The following is a 15,398-nucleotide window of genomic DNA, read 5'->3' as shown; positions in this document are numbered from 1 at the left end:
GCCCGGGCACTTTTATTTTTCAATTTAATTATATATAAAAATAATAATAATAATCAATTTAATTATTAAAAAAAAAAAACCCTGCTAATTAAAGAATTGTGTTGTGTTGAAATGGAAACAATTGAACGCAGCATCAGCTGCTCTGCCCCGCGCCAGCACCTCCCTTATAGAGGCATACGGTACCTCACACATCCGATTCGCGCGACTTCCCGACTCCCACAAACATGGAGAACGACATAAAGAAAAAGATTGAAAATGGTGAATTGAAGAGAGTGAACAACAAGGGAAAAGCTCAGTTCTGGACTAAGTTTCATCTCATTACAACCCTTCAAGATGAGCCAAACGGGTTTGTTCAGTGTGTTGTATGCAAAGCTGTTCTGTCATATGACAGCAAAAAAACTGGTTCATCACATCAGAGACATTTTGAACGTGTAGGCTATGTGGCGGATCCAGCAGCGGTCACAAACAACTGAGTGTGGGCAATTATTACAGTTTCGCAAAACCACCACCAGAAAGGGTGAAGTCAGAGGTCACAAGAAAATGTGTGAACTTCTGTTGCATGGACATTCGGCCATTTGAAACGATTGCGGGAGTAGGTTTCAGAGCAAGGGCGTAAAATTGCGTATGGACGCTATGGACGTGTCCATACCAATATTTGGATACGTTTAAAATGTCCATACCAATTTTGAATGGGAAATTGCACAGCGTTCGGGAAACAAAGGGTTAATTTTCCCCTTCCGCCGTTCTTTCTCTCAAAGACGGCGTGTCATTGGTGGGGACAGCCTTGCTATCTGTGATTGGCTCACCTTCTGTAGCGCTATGCCTGGCCAGAGCTCTGTGCCTGGCTTGTTGTTGCTAGGTTGGTTGCTAAGCGGTGATAGCGGGAAAACAGCTGACGAGGTGACCGGTCTTTTGTTCGCTGCCTCGGAGTCATCATGTCTGACTCGGGCAGGAAAAGAAAACTGACGGACATAAGCGGTTATTTCACCAAGTCAACGGTAAATAGTCTTGTTAAAACATGTTCAGTCCCGTCCCCACACAGTGAAATTTCGCTTCATACAGGCGGACGTCCGAGCAGCTTCCAATATCATCCAAGTTTTTGCTTAATTTTTTAATTACGTTAAAAAAAATCAGAGGGCTGTGAATCAGATGGGATTTGCCATTATTCATCCCAGAATTGGTTAAAATGCAGGAAATTGCATCTAAGAAATACAAAATTTTCTGGGGGAGGACCCCCAGACCCCCCCCACACAAATGAGGTGTCCCTTAACCTTAAGTGGTGGTGGAGTGGCAAATTATGTCCCCACCAATGTCAACACCATTATTACGCCCTTGTTTCAGAGACTTAGCACAGGAATTTATAAATGTCGGTGCAACATACGGCCGCATTTCAGCCAGTGAAGTTCTCCCCGACCCCACTAACTACAATCTCCCGAAGGTGCAAAATTATGGCGAGTAAAAGGAGAGGAGGGACAGTTGAGGAGATAAAGGAGGTGATGTCATTCATAAATATTGACATGACTACAGATATGTGGACGGATGATTTCCGTAAGATGAGCTACATGGCTATCACTTGTCACACCGACATTTTAACTGAGGAGCAAGCTACTCACCACAACATGTTTCCCAAACCATGCTAAAACAGGAGATAATAAGGGAGAGGATGCGCGTCGGCAGGAGCAGTCTACACAATCAGGTATTTTTGTTTTATTATTATAGCCCATTACATTTGGCCTATTTGTCTTTTTACTTTACGCTCCGGCGTAACCAACAAACTACTTTCCCTGTAGCCTATTAATGTAGCTATAGGCCTTGGCCTTATAAATAGCCTAATTGTGTTATGATTTACGCAGGGTCGGGCGCAGTGCGAGTGGCAGCTGCTGGTCCCGCACCAAAGAGGAGAGCACTGGCAGAGTTTGAGGACGCGTGGGAAAATGTCAGAGAGGAGAACGAGGATGAACTCCATGTCTACCTCAGCCTCAACCTCACCATGGAAGCTGATGGAAGGGATCCACTGAAGCTGGTGGAAGCAACACGAGACCACATTGCCGTTACTGGCACGTCTGGCCCTCGTTGTCTTCAGTGTCCCGGCCAGCAGTAGCAGTAGCGAGCGCGCTTTTAGCGCAGCTGGAAGAGTGATGGAAGAAAGGAGGACTGGACTTGCCCCTGAAACGGTGGATGCTATTTTTTTTTCTGCATGATGCCAAATAGACTGTTCCTCTTGTGGTGTTGAAACAACGGAGGACTTTTGCCATGTGAAGCGGCTCACTGTTGTTAAATTGGACGTATAGGCTGTTCTTATAGGCTATAGTTGTTCTTATAATTGTATCGCCATGTTCAGATGAAGACTTGTTTTTTTAGTTGACTACGCCCAGGCAACAGTTGTTGTCTTTATTAAGAAGAAGAAAAGGGCTTTTGCTACGTTTAGCCTAATAAACACAATAATAAGGTTTAAGCGTTTTGTTGGTTTTTGTAGCCTACCTTATGATTGGATATAAGTGTTTATTCTATAGGCCTATTATAATTGCTCAGGTCAACTTGCTGTGCGCTCATTTAAAAAAACGAAATAATTTAGCCTAAACAATACCCAAAACGACAAAAGTACCATTATGCCATTAAAAGTGCTCAGTTAAGGTCTGTGGTCTATAACTGTGCCTATATCAACGAGTTCTCAAGCTGCTGATCGAAACATGAGCCCCTATTTTAACCTGCTCTTTTATGTCCATTTTGATCTGTCAGAAACCGTTTGCTTAGCCTATATTCACAGAAAAATAGAATGCTGTTTTTTTCTAACTGCAGAGCGTTATCCCATTTTCAGAGCGGCAGATTGAATTTACGAACGCACTCAATGAATATAGCGTTCTATCGCTAAAACATTGTTATGGGAGGTTAAAAAAAAAAAAAAAAAAAAAAAAAAAAGTCGGGCAGGGCCGGGTTTGGGCCTGAGAATTCTGAAAACGTGTCGGACCGGGCCGGGCTGGGGCTCAGGCCCAGATAATGGGCCAGTGCAGGGCACTAAAATGCAGGGATTTTATTCGATCAGTAATTTTATTGACAGCTTTAATTAAAGCTTTAAAAGTATCAGATCTTCCCATAAAGTAGATGTGTGTCTAAAGATTTTTCCCGTGTGCCTTTTCAGCTTTCAGATTGATCACAGAGACGTTTCCAGAGCGAATAAAATTCCCTCAGCACTCACTGAAAACACTCACCTTTTTAGAACAAGGATCTTCACAGTTTGATCCGTGTCTCCCCTGCAGCTGCTCAATTACTGTCTGCGGGTGAACTTCAGGTATAGGCAGCATCTCTGAGGGAGTAAAAGAAAAGTAGCCTAGTAGTACCAGTTGACCACTTTGGACTGGAAGAAGTAACTTTGGCTTATATGTTGAGAAGAAAGGCTGAAGAAACAACAGGTGTTCATCTTGTCTGCCGGGAGACTTCAGTGTTCTGACACACTATCTCTACACTTTGTAGGCCTAATATGAGGACTCCAACTCAGCAAATAAATGATGAATTAAGCAGCGTTGACATCACACATTTCATTTTGTACAGAGAGGCTGTATTTACTTTGTTGTGTTGCGCTGTTAAATGGCTCCACCTGCTCAAATCTCCTCCCCTCTTGTACTCACACCACAAATGTAATCTGCATCCACTCAGGATTCACACATTTCAGGCAAAAAGATTCAGAAATGCGCCTTTAATGCACTGAAGCAGACTCACAGCTTGAACCAGCAACGACACACCTTCACACATTTTCAGATCACAGCTGGAAAGGAAGACAGCTTACAAATAAATCAAAATTTGAGGTACAATTTGTCAAAATGAACATTACCGTAACGTTCCTCTTTAGAGTCTAAAGGCTCTGGCATAGTTGCAGCGTCTGCAAGCGCGAGCGGTGTTAATGACTTCACGATTTCGTGTCCGCAATATATAGTGGCGCAAACCTATGGCAGCCCATTTCCGCCATGAAAGAAAAAATAAAAGACCAACAGGAAGTCATAATTTTGGCTTTCAAAGTCATAATTTCGACTTTCAAAGTCATAATTATGAGATTCAAATTCATAATTTCGACTTTTAAAGTCATAATTATGAGATTCAAATTCATAATTTCGACTTTCAAAGTCATAATTATGAGATTCAAAGTCATAATTACGACTTTCAAAGTCATAATTTCGACTTTCAAAGTCATAATTATGAGATTCAAAGTCATAATTTCGACTTTCTATCTCATAATTACGATACCGGAGCAGTGAGAGACAAGTCTCCTTAGAAAAACAGCGTGAAATGTAAGTACAGGTATCAGAAAAAAGCTGCTGGATAGTTTCGGTTAGTGTTGCCAGGTTCCAAGGTTCTTTCGTTTTAAATGCTTTTTGATCGTGTGGTGGTGTGTACAGCGGTCGTTTTCATAGCAACGTTAGCTAGCCGCAGGTTAACCGTCAAAGCGCGTTAACCGTCAAAGCGCATTAACCTTGTTAAATGACATTATTTAATTGTTTTTTTTTAAGTAGTTCGTTAATTAGATCGTTTTTATTTCAAAGTGTGAAAAAAAGTTTGTTAATGCTCTCCAAGAATTCAACAAGTTAGTATGTATAGTTATTTTGCGGCATAAATACAAGCACGAGCTAGTAGGTTAAAACACACCCCACAGCTTGTTGTATGCACATGTTTTGTTATGCATAATGTGATTCACTATCTTCCCCGTTAAATTGTTTTAGTCGATATATAGACAAGAGTAAAATATGTCAGTGATATACATCAGTTTTCAACCTGTTTTCTTAACAGTTTCATGTACATTTAAGCTAAGCTAATGCCGGAGGTCTACAGCTTTAGATTGACAATATTTACAAAAGCAATTAAAAATAAGGGAAATTGAAAAACAAGGAACTAAACAACAAAAAATAAAAACAGGCAGGCCCTGTTGAAAATTTTAACTGTTTAACTTTACTCAACTTTCAGGATACCTACAGGGCCTAAAGAGACAGACAGAGGAGGTTCCTTTGACCTGAACCTAAACAGAGGTAAGTTGCAATTCCTGTAAAAATCCAATTTATCATATTGTGTGTTTAAATGAAAGTAATTAAGATCAAAACTAAGATCCTTCTGATGATGTTCATGTACTTGATCGTTTTACAAAGATGAGAATTTAATTTTGGGAAGTGTTCAACCATTAAAATGTTTCAAGGGAAAAATGTAAACACAGAACTTTCAAACTTAAGCTCTACACTTTACCATTTAGTTGTGGAGACACTGGTAGAGTTTTCTTTATTACTTTTATGTAGTCCCGCGACCCGACCGACGGATTCAGCGGTATAGAAAATGGATGGATGGACTTTTAGTTTCTTTGTGTATTGCTTTGTGATTGCAGATCTGTATAGCTGCTTGGTTGTCTGTTATCCTGTTTTTTTTTAGCTGGATCTTGAGTCTGAAATAATATTTCTATGTATCATGTAGGGCTGGACAATAAATCAATAATATATATCACGATAGACACGTGATCAATATCAATAGATGGTACGTCTGATAGAATATTCAATATATAGAATATTCTCTGAACTCTGATCCAGAACCACAGAGCATTCTGGAGGATGTAGGCAGAGGAAAGGCTTTAGCCACTCAACCTCTCAAGGCCAGCTAAGCCAGGTTGATGGCATTATTCAACTCCCTCACTCACTCACTCACTCACTGGTGAACTAGCCACAAGCTGTTGAGTAACTTGCGGAGCAGCAGTTTCATGTTTCGCCACCGTGCCTCATAACTTTAAAAAATAAATAAATAAATAAAGGTGTGAAAGCTGTGGATAAAAGAGGAAAGATCACATCACCAGTTTGGCAGCATTTCAGATATAAAAAAAACCAAAACAACAACTAATCAATAATTATTGATATAAACTGATGTGAAATGCTTGCATCGTTTTTCAGTAATATCATCCAACTCTACTATCATGTTCATAATAAATCTTTTGCAATGTTATATTTTATTAGACGTTATTCATTACTTATTGTGTGTAACTGTCACAGGATGGAAGAGATATGTGACTTCTTAAAATCACGGGATGTTTCAGAGGAAGTCATACAACGACTGGAAAAGGATAAGGTAGTTAGATTGTTGAGGAAATCAGTACCACTTAGCAGTTATCATACAACACTATTATAGAGACATGGTGAAGAAAGATAAGTTTTATCATTTGGCCTTTTACTTTTTTTTTTTAAACTTTTTTATTTATAGGTTAAATAACTGTTTTAACATTTTTTTTTCTAGATTGACTCCAGTGTCCTTCTGCTCATGCCAGATGAGCAGCTTAAGGAGTATCTCCCATCTTATGGTGATCGACTGGCGCTTCTTGGATATTGCAGACGGAGGGGAAATGATCCTGCTGGCCGGAAATCAAAACTTTTTGACCGACTGAGAGCCAAGATTTCAAGGAACAAAGGCAACGATCAGAAGCAGGTCTCAGAAAATGTTACCATCAGAAATGCTCAAAAAAGTATGCGAAAAGTTGAGATAGGATGGCTGAATTCTCGAGATGGGAAGTTTTTTCAAGTTAGGACAAAGAAAGGTGGTGGAACAAGAAAAACTGATGTGTCAAAGGACTGTAGAAAAAATGAGTTAAATTGAAAAGGCGGTGGGTTTGTTTTTTCCGTCTCAAAGAAATTCACAGGGAAGAATCACAGATTTTGAGTTTGATATGACAGATTTTCAGGAACATTCACTTGATGAACATATTACCGTTGGAGAACTTTATGAGCAGACAAAACTACCGCTTTTGCGATTTTACCTACCACAACCCACAACCAAGAAAAAGGACAGTGGCCGTGACTCAGAACCAGACAACCCCAGTGGAAATGACCAAGAAGCTTTAAGTTTTTCTACTCACTCTCAGGTTCACACACCACTGACTCAATCCAAAGCACCAGACAGTTTTGATGTCATATATGTTGGAAACATCAGTGTCCTGACAAACAGCAGCAGTGATAATGTTCACCTAGTTTACTCTACTGTTGACATGGGTGATTTGTCCAGTGTCCAAGAGCTAGATGCAGCAATCAATGTTGACATTTTAGAAGACAGTGGCAATGTTACCTTTCTCACAGGACACATTTCTAACACAGATAGTCTCAGTCTTGATGACACCCTTCCGCTGTCTCCACAGTCATCTGGTCCAGTGCTTTCTTCTTCACACTTTGATTCTTTGGAGGAGCCCATTGTTCAGAGAGATGGGATTAAAAAAATCCTTGTTCTTCACCGTGGCCAAATCCTGAAAGAACTAATTTCACATTTTTGTGATCCAAGTGTCACTCAGGAGGACATATGTATTCAAGTGGTGCTTCCTGATGGAAGGCGAGAAAAGGCTGTTGATGATGGTGGAGTTTTGAGGGATGTCCTCTCCGAGTTTTGGCAGGACTTTTATGAACATTGCACAATGGGCAATAACTTTAAGGTGCCCTACTTGCGTCATGATTTTGGACAGCAACGATGGGAAAGCATTGGCCGAATCATTGGCTTTGGCTGGCAAAAACATACATGGGGTCCTATACATGTTTCTATTCATTTTCCTACTCATTTCCTTCTTGATACGTGACATTAGTCCTGTACATGGTCCTACTCATTTCCTTCTTCTTGGCTTGATACATGACATTTGTCCTGTACATGGTTCTTCTCATTTCCTTCTTCTTGGCTTGATACGTGACATTAGTCCTGTACATGGTTCTTCTAATTTCCTTCTTCTTGGCTTGATACGTGACATTAGTCCTGTACATGGTTCTTCTCATTTCCTTCTTCTTGGCTTGATACGTGACATTAGTCCTGTACATGGTTCTTCTCATTTCCTTCTTCTTGGCTTGATACCTGACATTAGTCCTGTACATGGTCCTATTAATTTCCTTGACACTCTGTCTATGTAACCTATATTTCAATTTACTCATAGCCTTATGCTTTTACAAACTATTTTGAGCATAATTTCTTTTACTTCTTTCCTTCTGGCTTTCCTTCTGCCAAAGCTTTCCTGTATATGTAAAATATGTAAACTTTGTCTTGCCTGTTCTGCAGGTTGCTCGTTAAATACATACAGTGTTTGGTGTCTGAAATTGTATCCATCACGTGTCTGCACTTTACAATAACCATAACACGCCTGTGTTTCAGGCTATTGAACACACACTACGTTTTCATAATGGTTACCATTGCAATTCTTTACATAAACTGCCTGTTTGGAGAATTGATGTTTGTGACAACCATATTCAAGCCAACGGTCATTGTGATATGTGAAAATACTCACACCTAAACAGTCTGCTGCAGCTTGAATCTCGAGCTCTGTAGCCCAACTGCACACATAACGCATCCTTAACACCACAAGCTATTCTGCCATTGAGGAATCTGGATTCCTCAAAATACCTTGATATGCCACAGGATTGCTTTCCATCTGCTTGACAACAGCAAGCCTAATCTTCCTATGGTTCTTTTGTGTGCCACTAATGGCCTGACTAACTGCCCTAAAGAAACAGTTTCCATCACCAACTATTTCCTCTGTCCTACATGGAGCCCCTAACACACCAACTGTACCAGATGCTACATGACTAATCTCTGACTCTATATTTAATTGCTTGTATAGGGAGTCTGCAACTCCTCTACACAATGGATTAAATTCTAGGCATTTACTTCCAACATCGCTAACAAAAACAACATCTGAATTAACACTGGTAACATCAGCTCCTGAGAATGAGAAAAAGGCGCAAAATATCTACGACCAAGTACAAGACTCGTTCATTATGATAACCTGCTCCTTTTGTGTGACTCGCAGCCTGTGTCTGAAGACATTCAACTTAAAATAACAGCCCCAATTCCAAAAAGTTGGGATTCAGTCTAAAGTGTAAATAAAATTGAATTTGGCAGCTTCCAATCTTTACTTACACTTCACACGGCGCCCCAAACCTCTTTGGAATTTGGGCTGTGCTGCTTGTCATGTCTTCAAGTTTGAAAAGCTGGGAGCACAGAATCGCTTGCATTTTTCTGGAAAATGTAGTTTTTCAGTCGATCAGTCGAGTGTACGTTTCAGATCAGTTTAAAAGGGAAAAAGTTTATGATAAAATAAGAATAAAATATATATATATAATAATGCCAAACCACTGCAAACACAAAGCAGACACACTCGGTTCCTTTACGGCACAATATTTATTCAACAATATACAGATTAATTTCTCTCTACATCTCAGACTTATCTTCGGTTTTTATATTTATCTTGCTTTCACCTTTGTACATTTTGTTATTTACAAGATTTAAAATTAGTCTTTCTCTCCATTTATAAATTCCACTTTAGAAAGTAGCACCGACATCTCGCTTTCCGTGAAGTTCTTCTTTTTTCTGTCTTATTCAGTCTTTTTTCTTTATTTTCTGACCGTACACAGAGGGGAATCGCAGGTGCAGGGCTCATTTAAATATGATTTGAGTATTTAAGTAGGGGCGTGGACAGGGAGGAGTTGGGTGCTCCGACATGTGCGTTCAATTCCACGTTGATTGGGATGTACAAACGAAATGTGCTTGGATTGATGCGTGCGCACAGATTCATACATCCGACGTTGGAGGTCATTTGGGTTTGAGCGTACGCCATGTTTCAGTAGGAAATCCACGCAAGTCTTTGTACATGAGGCCCCTGATCTCTAGAGCTTTGTCTCTACTCTTTTAGCATCCATTAAACTGTGACCTGCGGTCGTTGCTGGTGAGTTTCTTAGACCACAACACGTTAAAAGTAGTAAACGACTTCCCACTGCTGCAACTACAGCCCAGTGTGAAAGAGTCCAGCGTGTCACTGCGTCCTCTCATCTGACCAAGCTGAGCATTCCACACACAAACTCTCCTCAAATGGAGGATATGACGAGAGAATCTTTATTTTTATTTTTTTCAGGATCCCACGCTAGCTGTAGGTCAAAATGTGACATTTCAGAAGTTCTGAGTTCCAGACTGAATCAGTCGTAACTTGGGTTGCCAACCGTCCCTTGAAAAACGGAATCATCCCGTATTTAGAAACAAATGTACGCGTCCCGTATTGAGCTGAAATGGGACGCACTTTGTCCCGTATTATCGTGAGAATCAAAAATAGTCCATAAAATGTCAGTGGAATAAATGAATAACACGGCGCTTTATATGAAAATGTACGGTAAACTTGCTCCCTGGCCCTCTCCTGCTCTGTGACCAATGAGCTGACAGCATATTCAAAAAGGAAGACGACAATAGGGAATCCCGCTCATCTCATTGGTCGAGGTTGCCTCGCTGCGAAGAAGATAGCGGAAGACAACAAAGCAGCATGGCTGACTGTGACAGTGACACAGATGCCGGCACTGCTGCGTTAAAGTTCTCGGACGGTAAAAATACAGAGAGGAATGGGAGAAGGTAAACACCTGGGTGGAAAAGGTGCGCGATAATACTTGCTCAGAGTTCTACTCTGTAGCACTCAAAGACAAACAGCTCCTTGCTGCAGCAAGAGCTCAGAGGAAGTACAGAAGGAAAAAGTAGCGTTGAGTTGCGCATGCAAAATTGCATTGAGTTGAGTTGTGCATTAAGTTCATATAAGTTCTATTTTTAAATATGTTTACAAGTTTACAAGTCTGTTTGCACTTTTGTTATTGTCTATCTATTGTTTTATATTTATTCATACATTTTTAAGTTTAAGACAGATTTCTGTTTAAGAAAGATATTTATTTTATTCAGTTTATTTTGTTATTTTGTAATAAAGTGCATTTCTGGTAAACATTTGTTTTCCATGTGTTTATATAGGGTGACCATATTTGGGTTTCTGAAAAGGAGGACACTTTTTTTTTGGGGGGGGGGGGGGGGGTAAAGCAAATTAATTGACATCAAAAGGTGCTTTGTTGAATTGACGTGCACCTGCAGGTCGTTGGCACCTTTATTTGCCACAGACACATAGGTGCCTGCCTTACACGTCAAGCACTCTGCCTCATACGGATCACGACCCTGGCGAAAGCACGGGTCATTTCACTTACAAAAAAGACTGCGGTCAAGTGAGCAGACGTTCGTCTTTTCCTGATTTAAAGTGCGCCCGTATTACAGAATTTATGGTAAATATAGGAAGTCCGTGATACGGAACGTGCAAATATTTTACTCAACTGTAAAATCCTTTTGATCCATAATTTCTGACAAAGGTGTGTACACTTGAACTCAGGAACATCCTGACTGTTCACTTACTCAGTATCAAGCTCATTAACTGTATCATTTTGGAGAAATTCAGTCTCAAAGTTCATTATTTTGAAGTGAAAAGGGCATTATTTGCAATATTTATGCTACTGTAAAATCCCTTTGATCCATAATTTCTGACAAAGGTGTGTACACTTGAACTCAGGAACATCCTGACTGTTCACTTACTCAGTATCAAGCTCATTAACTGTATCATTTTGGAGAAATTCAGTCTCAAAGTTCATTATTTTGAAGTGAAAAGGGCATTATTTGCAATATTTATGCTACTGTAAAATCCCTTTGATCCATAATTTCTGACAAAGGTGTGTACACTTGAACTCAGGAACATCCTGACTGTTCACTTACTCAGTATCAAGCTCATTAACTGTATCATTTTGGAGAAATTCAGTCTCAAAGTTCATTATTTTGAAGTGAAAAGGGCATTATTTGCAATATTTATGCTACTGTAAAATCCCTTTGATCCATAATTTCTGACAAAGGTGTGTACACTTGAACTCAGGAACATCCTGACTGTTCACTTACTCAGTATCAAGCTCATTAACTGTATCATTTTGGAGAAATTCAGTCTCAAAGTTCATTATTTTGAAGTGAAAAGGGCATTATTTGCAATATTTATGCTACTGTAAAATCCCTTTGATCCATAATTTCTGACAAAGGTGTGTACACTTGAACTCAGGAACATCCTGACTGTTCACTCACTCAGTATCAAACATATTCACTGTATCATTTTGGAGAAATTCAGTCTCAAAGTTCATTATTTTGAAGTGAAAAATGCATTATGCATGATATTTACGCTACTGTAAAATCCCTTTGATCCATAATTTCTGACAAAGGTGTGTACACTTGAACTCAGGAACATCCTGACTGTTTAGTAATTCAGCCTCAAAGTTCACATTTTTAGTTTGTAAAGGGAGATTATTTATTTTAATTTTGGTTTTGTTTATTTTTTCAAAATAAGAATGAAGCTGAACAAATCAAGAGGATTACACTCCAAACAGAGGGAAAACTAAACAACTCAGCTGAAAACATCATTACAAACCCTCCATGTCTCAGCTCCACATTTGGGAAAGAAATAACATCATTCACTAGTAAAATGTGGACGTGTGAGCAGGAAGTGACTATGAACTGTAGATATAGTCTGAAATCATTGTTGAAGTTGTTTATTCATTGTTCACAAATCACACAATTCCATTCACTACTCTCTGCCTGCTGAAATGTTTCTGAGTCCATGTCGATGCACTCAACATGGAACCACCTGCAACAGGTGTCACACTGAATCTGTAAAAGGGCAAAGGTGAGAAATGTTTTGGATTTCTTCATGGAAATCATTAAGTAATTATGTTCTACAACCTTTTGATGACTATCTTCATTTGATTATTCTCCAGATCAAAATGTTGTCATTGTTGAAATCTCAATCTAATGCACACTTTTTTTTTTGGAATTCTTGATAGGAAAACATGCATATCCCTATGGCTGAGGAGTGAACCTCAGATTGTCCTAGCACAGATGATTGGCTGTCATTTCTCATCATTTTAGGCTCTTGCTTGCCGTCATCCACTTCAAAACAAGGCATGCAAAATGTGCGGAGAAAACCTTTTAAACAACTTACCCAGTTTGTTAAGTCAGGCCCTTTAAGTGGTGGTTTGACTGCTGAGCACATGGCACAGCTGGTCTCTGTGTTAATCACTAACAGAAAGTTGAAAATATTAGATTTACCACTAATGCCACCTCTAACAATTGTTCTTATAATAAATAAAATAATGATTTACTTGTTTTAGCATATAGAAAATAGGTTTACAAAGTGTTTTTTTTAGAAAAAATTCACTAAGCGAGTCAATCAGTCAAAGTTTCTGTCATGACTTTGAATTTTGCATTCTTCAGAAATAAAACAAAATTATTTGAGAAGTATCAAAAGAATTAAACTGCAGTGACAGTGTTTGATATAGAATCAGTTCTTGCAAACCTGACTGATGTAATAGGCATGCTGCCCTTTTCACTTCAAAATAATGAAATTTGAGGCTGAATTTCTCCAAAATGATACAGTGAATATGTTTGATACTGAGTGAGTGAACAGTCAGGATGGTCCTGAGTTCAAGTGTATCAACCTTTGTCAGAAATTATGGATCAAAAGGATTTTACAGTTGAGTAAAATATTTGCACGTTCCGTATCATGGACTTCCTATATTTACCATAAATTCTGTAATACGGGCGCACTTTAAATCAGGAAAAGACGAACGTCTGCTCACTTGACCGCAGTCTTTTTTGTAAGTGAAATGATTTTTTTAACTATTTGACTCGAACCTGAATTGAATTAAATGCATATTTTTGAGTGATATAAACACATGGAAAACAAATGTTTACCAGAAATGGACTTTATTACAAAATAACAAAATAAACTGAATAAAATAAATATCTTTCTTAAACAGAAATCTGTCTTAAACTTAAAAATGTATAAATAAATATAAAACAATAGATAGACAATAACAAAAGTGCAAACAGACTTGTAAACTTGTAAACATATTTAAAAATAGAACTTATAAACTTAATGCACTACTCAAATCATATTTAAATGAGCCCTGCACCTGCGATTCCCCTCTGTGTACGGTCAGAAAATAAAGAAAAAAGACTGAATAAGACAGAAAAAAGAAGAACTTCACGGAAAGCGAGATGTCGGTGCTACTTTCTAAAGTGGAATTTATAAATGGAGAGAAAGACTAATTTTAAATCTTGTAAATAACAAAATGTACAAAGGTGAAAGCAAGATAAATATAAAAACCGAAGTCTGAGATGTAGAGAGAAATTAATCTGTATATTGTTGAATAAATATTGTGCCGTAAAGGAACCGAGTGTGTCTGCTTTGTGTTTGCAGTGGTTTGGCATTATTATATATATATATTTTATTCTTATTTTATCATAAACTTTTTCCCTTTTAAACTGATCTGAAACGTACACTCGACTGATCGACTGAAAAACTACATTTTCCAGAAAAATGCAAGCATTTCTGTGCTCTCAGCTTTTCAAACTTGAAGACATGACAAGCAGCACAGCCCAAATTCCAAAGAGGTTTGGGGCGCCGTGTGAAGTGTAAGTAAAGATTGGAAGCTTGGATTCAATTTTATTTACACTTTAGACTGGATCCCAACTTTTTGGAATTGGGGCCGTTATTTTAAGTTGAATGTCTTCAGACACAGGCTGCGAGTCACACAAAAGGAGCAGGTTATCATAATGAACGAGTCTTGTACTTGGTCGTAGATATTTTGCGCCTTTTTCTCATTCTCAGGAGCTGATGTTACCAGTGTTAATTCAGATGTTGTTTTTGTTAGCGATGTTGGAAGTAAATGCCTAGAATTTAATCCATTGTGTAGAGGAGTTGCAGACTCCCTATACAAGCAATTAAATATAGAGTCAGAGATTAGTCATGTAGCATCTGGTACAGTTGGTGTGTTAGGGGCTCCATGTAGGACAGAGGAAATAACAAAATAAACTGAATAAAATAAATATCTTTCTTAAACAGAAATCTGTCTTAAACTTAAAAATGTATAAATAAATATAAAACTTTGAGGCTGAATTTCTCCAAAATGATACAGTGAATATGTTTGATACTGAGTGAGTGAACAGTCAGGATGGTCCTGAGTTCAAGTGTATCAACCTTTGTCAGAAATTATGGATCAAAAGGATTTTACAGTTGAGTAAATTATTTGCACGCTCCGTATCATGGACTTTCTTCATTTGCCATAATTTCTGTAATACGGGGTCACTTTAAATCAGGAAAAAACGAACGTCTGCTTGACCGCAGTAAAAAACGAGCCAAAAAATAAAAAATAAAAAATAAAAAATAAAAAATAAAAAATAAAAAATCACCATGCCAGGAAGGGTGGCCGGTCCTGCCAATGGGGTGTCCCTTATTTTTTTTTCAAGGAGTTGGCAACCCTAGTCGTAACGAATCAGCAATAACATTATAGGTCGCTCATGTGGAGAAAAGTGGGAATCTCTTCTTTCATTCCCGGGCTCACGTGCAATCGTTCTTGCTGATTTACTTCCTTGTTTATTTATTTATTTTTTTCTAAATCGGCCATAAATGGGTTTTATGAACAGAATTTCCTTTAAAATGTTTTAAATCACGATCCAAAGAAGCTTTTTCTTGCTAGTTTTGTTTTTCCTTTAATTGTTTGTGATCTTGGCAGAAATCAGTCCAACCC

Source organism: Odontesthes bonariensis, chromosome 12 (assembly GCF_027942865.1).
Source record: "Odontesthes bonariensis isolate fOdoBon6 chromosome 12, fOdoBon6.hap1, whole genome shotgun sequence".
In the NCBI taxonomy this organism is placed as follows: domain Eukaryota; kingdom Metazoa; phylum Chordata; class Actinopteri; order Atheriniformes; family Atherinopsidae; genus Odontesthes; species Odontesthes bonariensis.
This window is presented reverse-complemented; position numbering follows the sequence as displayed.